The sequence below is a fragment of the Durio zibethinus genome, chromosome 15 (genome assembly GCF_047325235.1).
Source record: "Durio zibethinus cultivar Kanyao isolate XHJ-2024 chromosome 15, ASM4732523v1, whole genome shotgun sequence".
NCBI lineage: Eukaryota > Viridiplantae > Streptophyta > Magnoliopsida > Malvales > Malvaceae > Durio > Durio zibethinus.
In genome coordinates, this window is record NC_143176.1 from 18,023,304 (window position 1) to 18,032,935 (window position 9,632).

General features: G+C 32.6%; 1 pseudogene; it reads left to right on the forward strand.

Annotated features, from left to right (window-relative positions):
• Positions 1–8,109: 8,109 nt before the first annotated feature.
• LOC149514730 (aminoaldehyde dehydrogenase 2, peroxisomal pseudogene) lies at positions 8,110–9,266 on the forward strand (annotated as a pseudogene).
• Positions 9,267–9,632: the final 366 nt, after the last annotated feature.

Genomic DNA, 9,632 nt, shown 5'->3' on the forward strand with positions numbered 1-9,632 from the left:
ATCCAAATCTTCTGAACTACTAGTCTAAATATTAGGTCAAAGCCTATATTATCATACAATTTTGAGATTGAATATTAAACTTTCGTTTGGTGGCAAAGACAAAACAATCTAATCTAATGATTGAATTCATCATATATCTTGTTTTATTTTACAATTAATTAGGACTTTTTTTCTTTAACCTTTTTTTTTTCAAACTAAACGCAAGATCAAATTTAAAAGCTTCTAATTAAAGCATCTTTCCTATAGAAAAAAAAAATTTTGCACATTTGGGCATGTAGTGTAATTTGGTTATATGATGTTCTCGTAACTTTAATTGCAATTAATATTATGATTATAGCGATAATGAATTAATCCAAAACTATCAAGTTTTGATTCGATTCGATTTTATAAGGTTGATTTTTTTTTTAAATCGAGTTTCAAATTAATTATATTTTTAAAAAACTTAAAGTTGAGTCAAAAATGATTTATGATGAAACCTGCCAAATCCAACTTGTATATTTATCAAAATATCCTTATTATATATATATATATAGTAATTTTAGTTAATTTTTCTCTATTATCTTTCTTCTTCCATCCCGCCTCCATCTCTCTTTTTTCATATCTATAAATTTTTTTTTCTCATTCTTTCTCTCAGTCTCAGATCTATAGGAAAATTTGTAAAGAATCTACTTAGTCCATTTTTTCATCTATGTGTAGAAACTTCATCTAGAAAAGTCATTTCATCCATCCATAGCTTCATCCATCAACAACAACTTTCCAACAGCTTTATCTATCAATAGCAGTTGATTGTTTCTTTCAACAACTTTATTATTCTTTTTCCCTTATTTTATTTTATTTTTAATAGTTTGTTTCTTATTTTTTGTTTTTCTTGCCTTTTCTTATTTTTTTTAATTTTTTATTAGCCTTGTCTTATGTAAGAAAGACCTTTACTAAGTTATTTTTTTATTTTCTTATCGTTTATAACAAATCCAAATTTCCAATTGGTATTTTTCATTGTAAATGCAATTTTTTAGGTTGTGACTAATATATTATAAGCACCTAATTGTATCCAAAATAATTTAACAATGATTAGACATGATTTTAATTCGAGCATTTTAGACCATTTTTGGCATTTTGATATCATATTTGATCAAGTTTCATTTTTGCATTAATTAGGGTCCAATTTAAATCAATATTGGGTTAATGAAACTCGAAGGCCCAACATAGGCCTAGGCAATTATTGTTAAGCCCATTTAGAAGTCCCATATATAGTTTGTAATGTGGCTTGTTTAAAGGACCATCACATAACCCATTAATGGCCTAAAATATAAGCCCAGCTTACTCCTAAAAAATTACCCAAACAACCCACAAAGAAGTCTAAATTTGCCATTAAAAATGGCTAAACCAAAAATAAAAAAAAAAATCTAAACTCAAAAAATAGAGTCCAAAATTAAGCCTAAAATAAACTCAAAAGAAAGGATATTCAAACTAAAATAATCCTTAAACTTGGCTTAAAATAATAAACAATAATAGCTTAAAACAATAAAAAAAGGGTAAAAAATGAAAAGGCCCAAAAAGTGACTTTTTTCAATTTACATATGCATGAAGAAGATGTTTAGAGAAGTTGAAATAAGAGAAAGAAAACTGAGGTAGTTGAAAGAAACCATAAGGGAAAAAGAAACAAAAACCCATAACTAAAAAAAAGAAGCTTAAAATCGTAATAGGAGTAAAAATAGAAACTAAGAAGAGCCCAGCTATTATTGATCACTTCATGTGAAAACCTACTTGAGCAAAAGAAAAAAAAACCAAATAGACACACTTTACTAGAAACTAGCCGATGCTCAGTGGTAGAAAAAAATGAACAAAACTTGTAGTAAAAAAAATAATAAAAGAAAATGGCCAGTAAAGATAATATGCTGAGATAATGGAGAAAAGAGAAGAAGAAATCAAAACATACAAAGGGATATTTGCTTCATCTTTGGCTATAAATGGGATAAAAGTCAAAAGCTTAGAAAAAACAAGAAAAAAAAATTGTAAGAGCTCTAAAAAAACAAAAAAACATAGAGCATTTGAGAAGAAAAAAGAAAAAACCAAAAAAAGAAAAAAAAAGTTTAAGGCCAACCATCAATAGAAACAAAAGTATTTCTTTTGAAGTAGAAACAGAAACAAAAAAACGGTAACTTTTTATGATTGTTTCCTTAAAATAAGTTTTCTACCTTCATTCTGGTTTTTTCTTTCTACATAAGACTTTTTTTTTTTTGTTATTGCATATAAAAACATTCATAGCTTCATTCCCTACTTCTATTATATTTACTGCTTGTTGGCATTCTCATTTAAAAAAAAAAAAAATTAAAATAGAGATAAAAAAGAAATGCCTTCTACTAAAAGAAAAAGGGAAGGTTTTGACTATTGTTTGGATGTGCATGAAGCCCTTCATCCTATCATAGCTTGACCTAAACATTTAGCTACGTTTTAGTTTGTTCGAGAGTTTTTTACTAGCCTAAAGTCCACACTATATTTTTGTTATAAAAAAAAGAGAGAGAAAGAAATATAACTTATTTGAAAAAGATGTTCCAATCTTATTTTGATCATTTGTTCACTGAGGCCTTAAGTTCATGTTTTCTATTTAACATTTTCATATTATAAGATAAAAAAAAAAAGAAAATTCTTTTCTTTTCTGCAAAAAGTATAAAAATTTTTGAAATAAAAAATAAAAGAAAAATGAGTTTTATGATTTAAAAACCAGTGATAAAGGGAAAGAATTTTTGTTTTGTTTGAAATATTGATCATAAAGGTTGAAAGCTCTCCCCTTTGGCCTAAACTTCCCAAGTTTAGTATGAAAAAGTTCTTGGAAAATTTTTTTCATTAACAAAAAAACAAGTTTTTAAAACAAAGCATGTTAATGGTTGTAGACACCCCATTTTGTCCGGAGTCTTTTGTCAATTAAAATCGGTCCAAGCTCGATTGTAAATTTTTTTTATTTTTTTTATTTTTATTTCATATTTATCATTTTTTAATTTTTATCTTATGGTCTACTTATTGTTTATTTTCTTTTTTTATTTTCATTACTGATTATTTAAAAAAAAAAAAAAAGATTGAGATTAAGTTTGATGATGATCAGAAAGGATAATTAGATGCTAATCTTTAGCATTAGATGACTAATGGGAATTAAACTGAAACACAATCACTTGGTTTTATATATCATTACAATTCACAGCAATAGAAAAACAGAAAAAAAGATAGAAGAAGAATCCGAATAGGAGAGAGGGGGAAGCAAAAATAAAGGGGGAAGCCCCCGTCGCCGCTAGGCCCTCAAGGCCTCTCTTTGGTGGGTGACCTCCCCATCCATGACCCGAGAAGTGATTAAAGACCAAGATTTGTCCAATCTGATGGAATTGCTCCAGGTTTGAGGGGAAAGAGACCTTCTTGGAGATCTGAAATGTTTGATGATTGGGATTTCCCCGCATTCGATGCTTTCCAGAAATGGGCAAGTTGCTTCAAGAAGAGTTCCAGCTAACAGCTGCTTGGATGGTGGGTTACCCAAAGTTTTAGCCATCGTACCTGGACCAGGTTCTGGAGAACACGTTGGAAAATACGCTCCACTTTGTTATGTCGAGCACCATCTATGGCTAAGATGGTGGAATGTGCAACTGATCCTCCTTTGGCTGCTTTTCAGAAGTTGTGTCCAAGGATCTGTAAGCTGTTGAATAATCAAAATTTTATGGCTAAGGCTTCCTTTTTACCGGTAGTTATGAGTTTGTCACAGGTGGGAGCAATTGCACCTCAGAGCTTGGAATCCTTGCTACAAAGCATCCATGAATGCCTTGGGAGCACAGATTGGATGATGTGAAAGATAGCATCTGATGTCACAGATGCAATTACAGTCTACTTAGCTGTAACAACAATTGGGTTTGCAACAGTAACCCAATCAATTACACCAAAATATGCAACCAAGGATTCACGCATCAGACTTGGAGTTTTTAACAACAAAGCTTCGTGTTGTTCGAGCAGTTGCTGTCCTTAGAGCAGTGGTTTTGAAATTTTTGATGGAAAGGAATGGTATAAGTGCCCTTCATGGTCAGGTGACAATTTAAATTCTTATCCTATAGGACTATGCTGTGGGTTTGCTATTTGCTTTGCTTCCAGTTCTAGGTGGTAGTTCTGGTGTCCTTCAAAGAGTACTATCCATGACTAAATCGTTGACTAATGAGCTCTATCAGTTGGCATCCGTAGAATTTTGCTTGCTTGTTGCTTGGTGATGAGTTGGGTTCATTTGCTGCTGGAGTGATGATATTAACCTTTGATCTGAATCAGCATACACTTGAAAAAGTTGAGCAAATTCGTAATTGCTTTGCTGCTCTCTTCTTGGCCAGTATTGGGATGTTGATTCATGTGCATTTCCTTTGGAATCACGTTGACATATTGCTAGCAGCTGTAATATGAGTAATTGTTATTAAAATAATGGTAGTTGCTGCAGTTGTTAGGGGATTTAGATACAGCAACGAAAGCAGCTGCATGAAATGGATGATATAAATTATGTAAACATGAGACAGGGAATCGGTGTTAATCCTGGGGTTCTTCAAACAAATCTCTCAAGTGGCCAACTTTCAGGTTATTCTTATGAGCATTCAAAACCAAGTGCCCAATTTCATACATTTTCACCCCTACTCTTTCAGGCCCCATTTGTCTCACCTACTTCAACCCTGTTGAGTCCATAGCCACAGTAATAGCTGCAGCAGCCAAACATAATGGGACAACGACAAATGCTACAAATATATAGCAAAATTAGTTAATTGGACAATTTAGTGGAGCCGCGTCGAATTCCACAAGTCAAGATAATTTTTTTTTGGTATTTTATTTATTTATTTATTTATTTTTGTGTTAGTTATTTTCAGGGGTATTATTTTTATTTTATTTTTATTTTTTGCAAAAAATAAAAATTTTCAAAAAGAAATATTTTTGAGGAAAAGTTGAAAGTATCAATTTTCCTTAAAAATAAATTTTCAAAAAAAAAAAACTTTTGAGGAAAAGTTGAAAGTATCAATTTTTCTTGAAAATAAGCTTTCCAAAAAAAAAATATTTTTTGGGGAAAAGTTGAAAGTATCAATTTTCCTTAAAAATAAATTTTCAAAAAAAAAAAGATTTTGAGGAAAAGTTGAAAGTATCAATTTTCCTTAAAAATAAGCTTTCCACAAAAAAAATATTTTGGGGAGAAAAGTTGAAAGTATCAATTTTTCTTAAAAATAAATTTTCAAAAAAGGTTTTTGAGGAAAAGTTGAAAGTATCAATTTTTCTCAAAATTAAAATTTCAAAAGATATTTTGGGGAAAAGTCGAAAGTATCAATTTTTCCTACACAAAAACAATAATTCTTTGCTTTCTTTTTATTTATTTATTTTTTTTTAATGTTAAATAATCTGACGATAGAGCCTCTGCAAGTGAAACAATAGTTTTTCTTGCATACTCTTGAGGTGAGAAAATTTTCTCAATTTTCTGCTAAAAGTATTAAAGTCAATTGAGAATAATTTCTAATAATTAATCACTTGGTAAATTTTAAGGCTCATTGGATAACACAAATTTAAGCTGGTACCATCTTTTGATGGGCGTTGTGAGGGTGCTATAACCTTTCTTACACGTAACCGAACTCCCGAACTCTGTTCTGGTTAGTAGACTTGAACCTATTCTTTTAGGAACCCTTAAACTTAGGTGTTTCCTGAAAGGCTAGATTCTTTAGGTGGCCAATCGCACCTAGATAAAAAAGATTGGTGGCGACTCCTTCAAGTAAATGTCTAGTGATAGATCCCTGGATCTAGACGTTATGATAGCTTGGTGACTCCACTAAGGACTTTGAGAGTTAGGCGAGCAAATAATTTGTGTTATCCAAAAGCCTAATAAAATTGAACCTTTTTGTATATATGTAATATTATTCATTCATGTTTATTTACTTTGTTAATTATGTCATTCATGTGCATGTGAATAACATGAGCTCTATACCCGAGTTCCGTCCTTCTAGGAGGGAGTAAAGTACCTATTGCTTTCGTGAGGTGTAATGCCTCCGCAGTGGCTAGTAAAATACTCCTACTCAAATTGAACATTTTTCGCTTGCAGCCTGTAATGGGTGAGGATTAGGGTGCCTTACTAGTCTGTGATGGACAATGATGTAAGGAGCAATTTGAGAACCTTTAGACTTTGACCTTAAACCATATATAGTGAACCTTAAGAGTGCCTAAACCTAGGATAGAGCCCTTTTTTACCCAATGATAGATATACCTTGAAATTAAGACACAAAAGGGTGTTTATCTAGTCATTTTGATTGTTTAACTTTGTGCATCATTTTCATTATCATATGTAACATTATGCATCAGCATCACTTTCATTTCATCCATGGAAGTAACTATGTTGTTTGTCTGATTGTATGAATCTGCATTACTTTCATGATCATGTTTTAACACAATCATTTGCATCCATTTCATATTCGATTTCATTCAGGAAAATGTTCATTTCATTCGTGCATCAAAGCATCATACATAAGGCATAGCATAGCATTTTTAATCATAATTGTGGTGCTAAAGGTTTAAGGATAGCTCTACCAAGTAACTCCACTCACCAATACAATACAAGAGCTCGAGCCAGTTAAATGGAACAAGAAAATTCTAATCATTTCAAGAGATTAGAGAAAGCTCAAGAGAAGTTAGAAGAAGAGTTGAATAAGATATTATTGGCTTTGAACAAGCTAACCAAGGGGAAGGCAATAAAGGAGAATGCTAGCCAATAGGAGGAGGATGACCCATTGTGCCCTCCTGGTTTCGAGCCACATCAAGCCTAATTTGCACAAGGTTTACAACCACAGCAGTTCACCTATCCTGTAGGGTATACATATCCCAAAATGCCATCAGCTTCAAATCAAAGACAATTCTTATCTTTACTGAAAAGGTAGTAGAACCAATATCATCCCTAATTTGGATGATCTAGAAGAAAAGTTAAGACCTAAGGAGAAGGGGACTTTAGAAGCCTCAAAAGCTGAATAGAAGATGAACATGTTAGAGAAAACGTTGCAAGTAGTGGAGGGAGTTAGTTTTTATAGCTCAGTTGATGCTGCTGGGCCCTGTTTAGTTTCTGATGTGGTTATTCTTTCAAAATTCAAGGTGTTGAAGTTCGAGAAATATGATGGTACAAAGTGTCCAAAAATTTACATTACTATGTATTGTTGAAAAATGACTGCCCATGCCAATAATGAAAAGCTCTTAATGCATGCATTCTAAGACAGCCTCATTGGCTCTACTGCTAGGTGGTATGTCCAGTTGACAGGAATCATATTGGTTATTGGAGCGATATGGCTTATAATTTCATTAGTCGATATCAGCATATAATAGACTTGGCCCTTGATCATCTTTCTTTACAAAATATGAATAAGAAAGCAACTGAATCATTCAAAGAATATGCCCAATGGTGGAGGGATATTGCTTCTCAAGTGCAACCTCTTTTGACTGAAAAGGAGACCACCGTATTGTTTGTCAGTACTTTGAAATCTCTCTATTATGAAGAAATGATAGGGAATGCCACAAAGAATTTCACTGACATGGTGATCTCAGACGAAATCATTGAGAATGGCAAGCTGAAAGGAGAAGAAACCAAGAAGACACCCAAGAAGAAAAAGATTAAAGCTCAAGCTGTAGGCTTTGACAGATAGTTCAAGGGATATTAACCCTATCTACCCTCAAATTACTCTTTATACTATCCTACTATGAACAATGCTTCATCTTATCCATATCAACTAGCCCCCACAACCACCTAATTTATCCATATACCAACCTATTTTTATCCCTCAAGCTCCCATATATAGCCTTAACAGTCAAACTCCTACAAGACCCTAAATTCATCCTATTAGCCTAGAAAGTGATTCACGAAAGCAATGGACTATTCGAGAAAAACTTGTATTTGATCCAATCCTCATGACTTATACGGAGTTATACTGAGAGCTCTATAATAGCCATCTGATTGCCTCCAAGCCATGTGGACCCACTTAAACCACCTCATCCTAAGTGGTATGATCCAATAACTCATTATGACTATCACTATAGAATTACTGACCATTGCACTAAAAATTACACTACTCTAAACCATGAGGTGCAATGATTAATCAAGGATGGAATGAGCTTCAGCTTTCTGGCATTGTTCATGCTAAGTATTTACGGGCTATCGTTTTCAAGATAATAGAGAAAAAATCTGAATTAGCAAAGCTTGAACAATTAATTACGGGAAATTACTTAATGAAGCAACTTGGGACATTAATGATGTTGTTGGATGTTTTGAGTACTATACGTACCTTGCTGAAGGTTTAGATGCAAAGTAAAAGGTTGTTATCTCTCTTCTTATTAAGACATTTAAGAGTTATATGCTTAAAGAACCACTTGGGGTCATTTGATTGATTACTCTAGGGAATTAACCACTGTTGATGGTCGCCTGAAAAGTAGCTCTTGCTTTGGTTGTAAATTATGCTGCAATATTAAAGCCTTTCGTGTTGGTATCTATCACCTGTTTGGAGCTGGTTGACGTATGTAGGAAGGTTGATTTTTCTCCAGGTGTCTTGAACATTCTGATTGGATCAGGCCAAAAAGTTACGATTCTTTTGGCATCTCATTCCAATGTTGACAAGATTACCTTTACCAGAAGCACTACAACAGGGAGCATGATAATGGAAGCAACTGCTCAAATGGTCAAGCCTGTATCTTTAGAACTCGATAGGAAAAGCCCAATCATTTTGTTTGAGGATCAAGAATATAAAGAGTCACAATGAATCAATGGGGCGAGATAAAAATCCTTCACCTGGTTGCCCAATGGAATGATTTTAAAGAGGATGTTAAAACTGGTTGAATGCCACTTGTCATTCTAAGAGTTCTTTTAAAGTAATGTTAGGATTTCTTTTCTGCAATATGATTTCACTTGTTATCATCTTAATAAGGGCAAGTTAATGCATTTCATTACATTTTCTCTTTCACTCGACATTATTCCATGCCCTGTTACCTTTTATAACTTTACATTTCTATTCTCAAATTTTGAATGATGAATATTTAGACAATGATAACAATAATTCTGGGATTTAATTTTGAGAACTCATCCACATTAATATGAGAAGATGATTTGAGCAAAAAGTAAGCTGTTACTGAAAGTGAAATAGATATGTCTTGAAGATGTGCAATCTTTTATACAAGTTCATGAGCTTTGTTCAATAGATGATGTTCAAGAAAGGCATTCACAATTGAGATGAAAAATGGCCATCTTTCTTTTACCATTCGGAAAACCATTTATTACTACCCCTTTGAGCCTATTATGATTTTATTTTTTTTCTGAAGAACCAACCAAGGATCACCCTCTACACTAGAGGGTAATTTTTGAAAAAAATATATATATATATCACAAAATGTCTCAAAGATGGAAAAAGAAAGAAAAGCAAAAGAAAAATAAATGCCACACATGATTTGGGGTAAAATAATGAGAATCCTTTATGTGAGGAAAGAAAAAAATAGTGAAATGATGTGGGATAAAATGCCAAGTTACATCAAATGATCCTTGGTTTTGAACCTTTTTAATACATGTATTGAGCCTATTATATCCATTTCTTTTATGACCCTTCACCTTGACCTACATTACAACC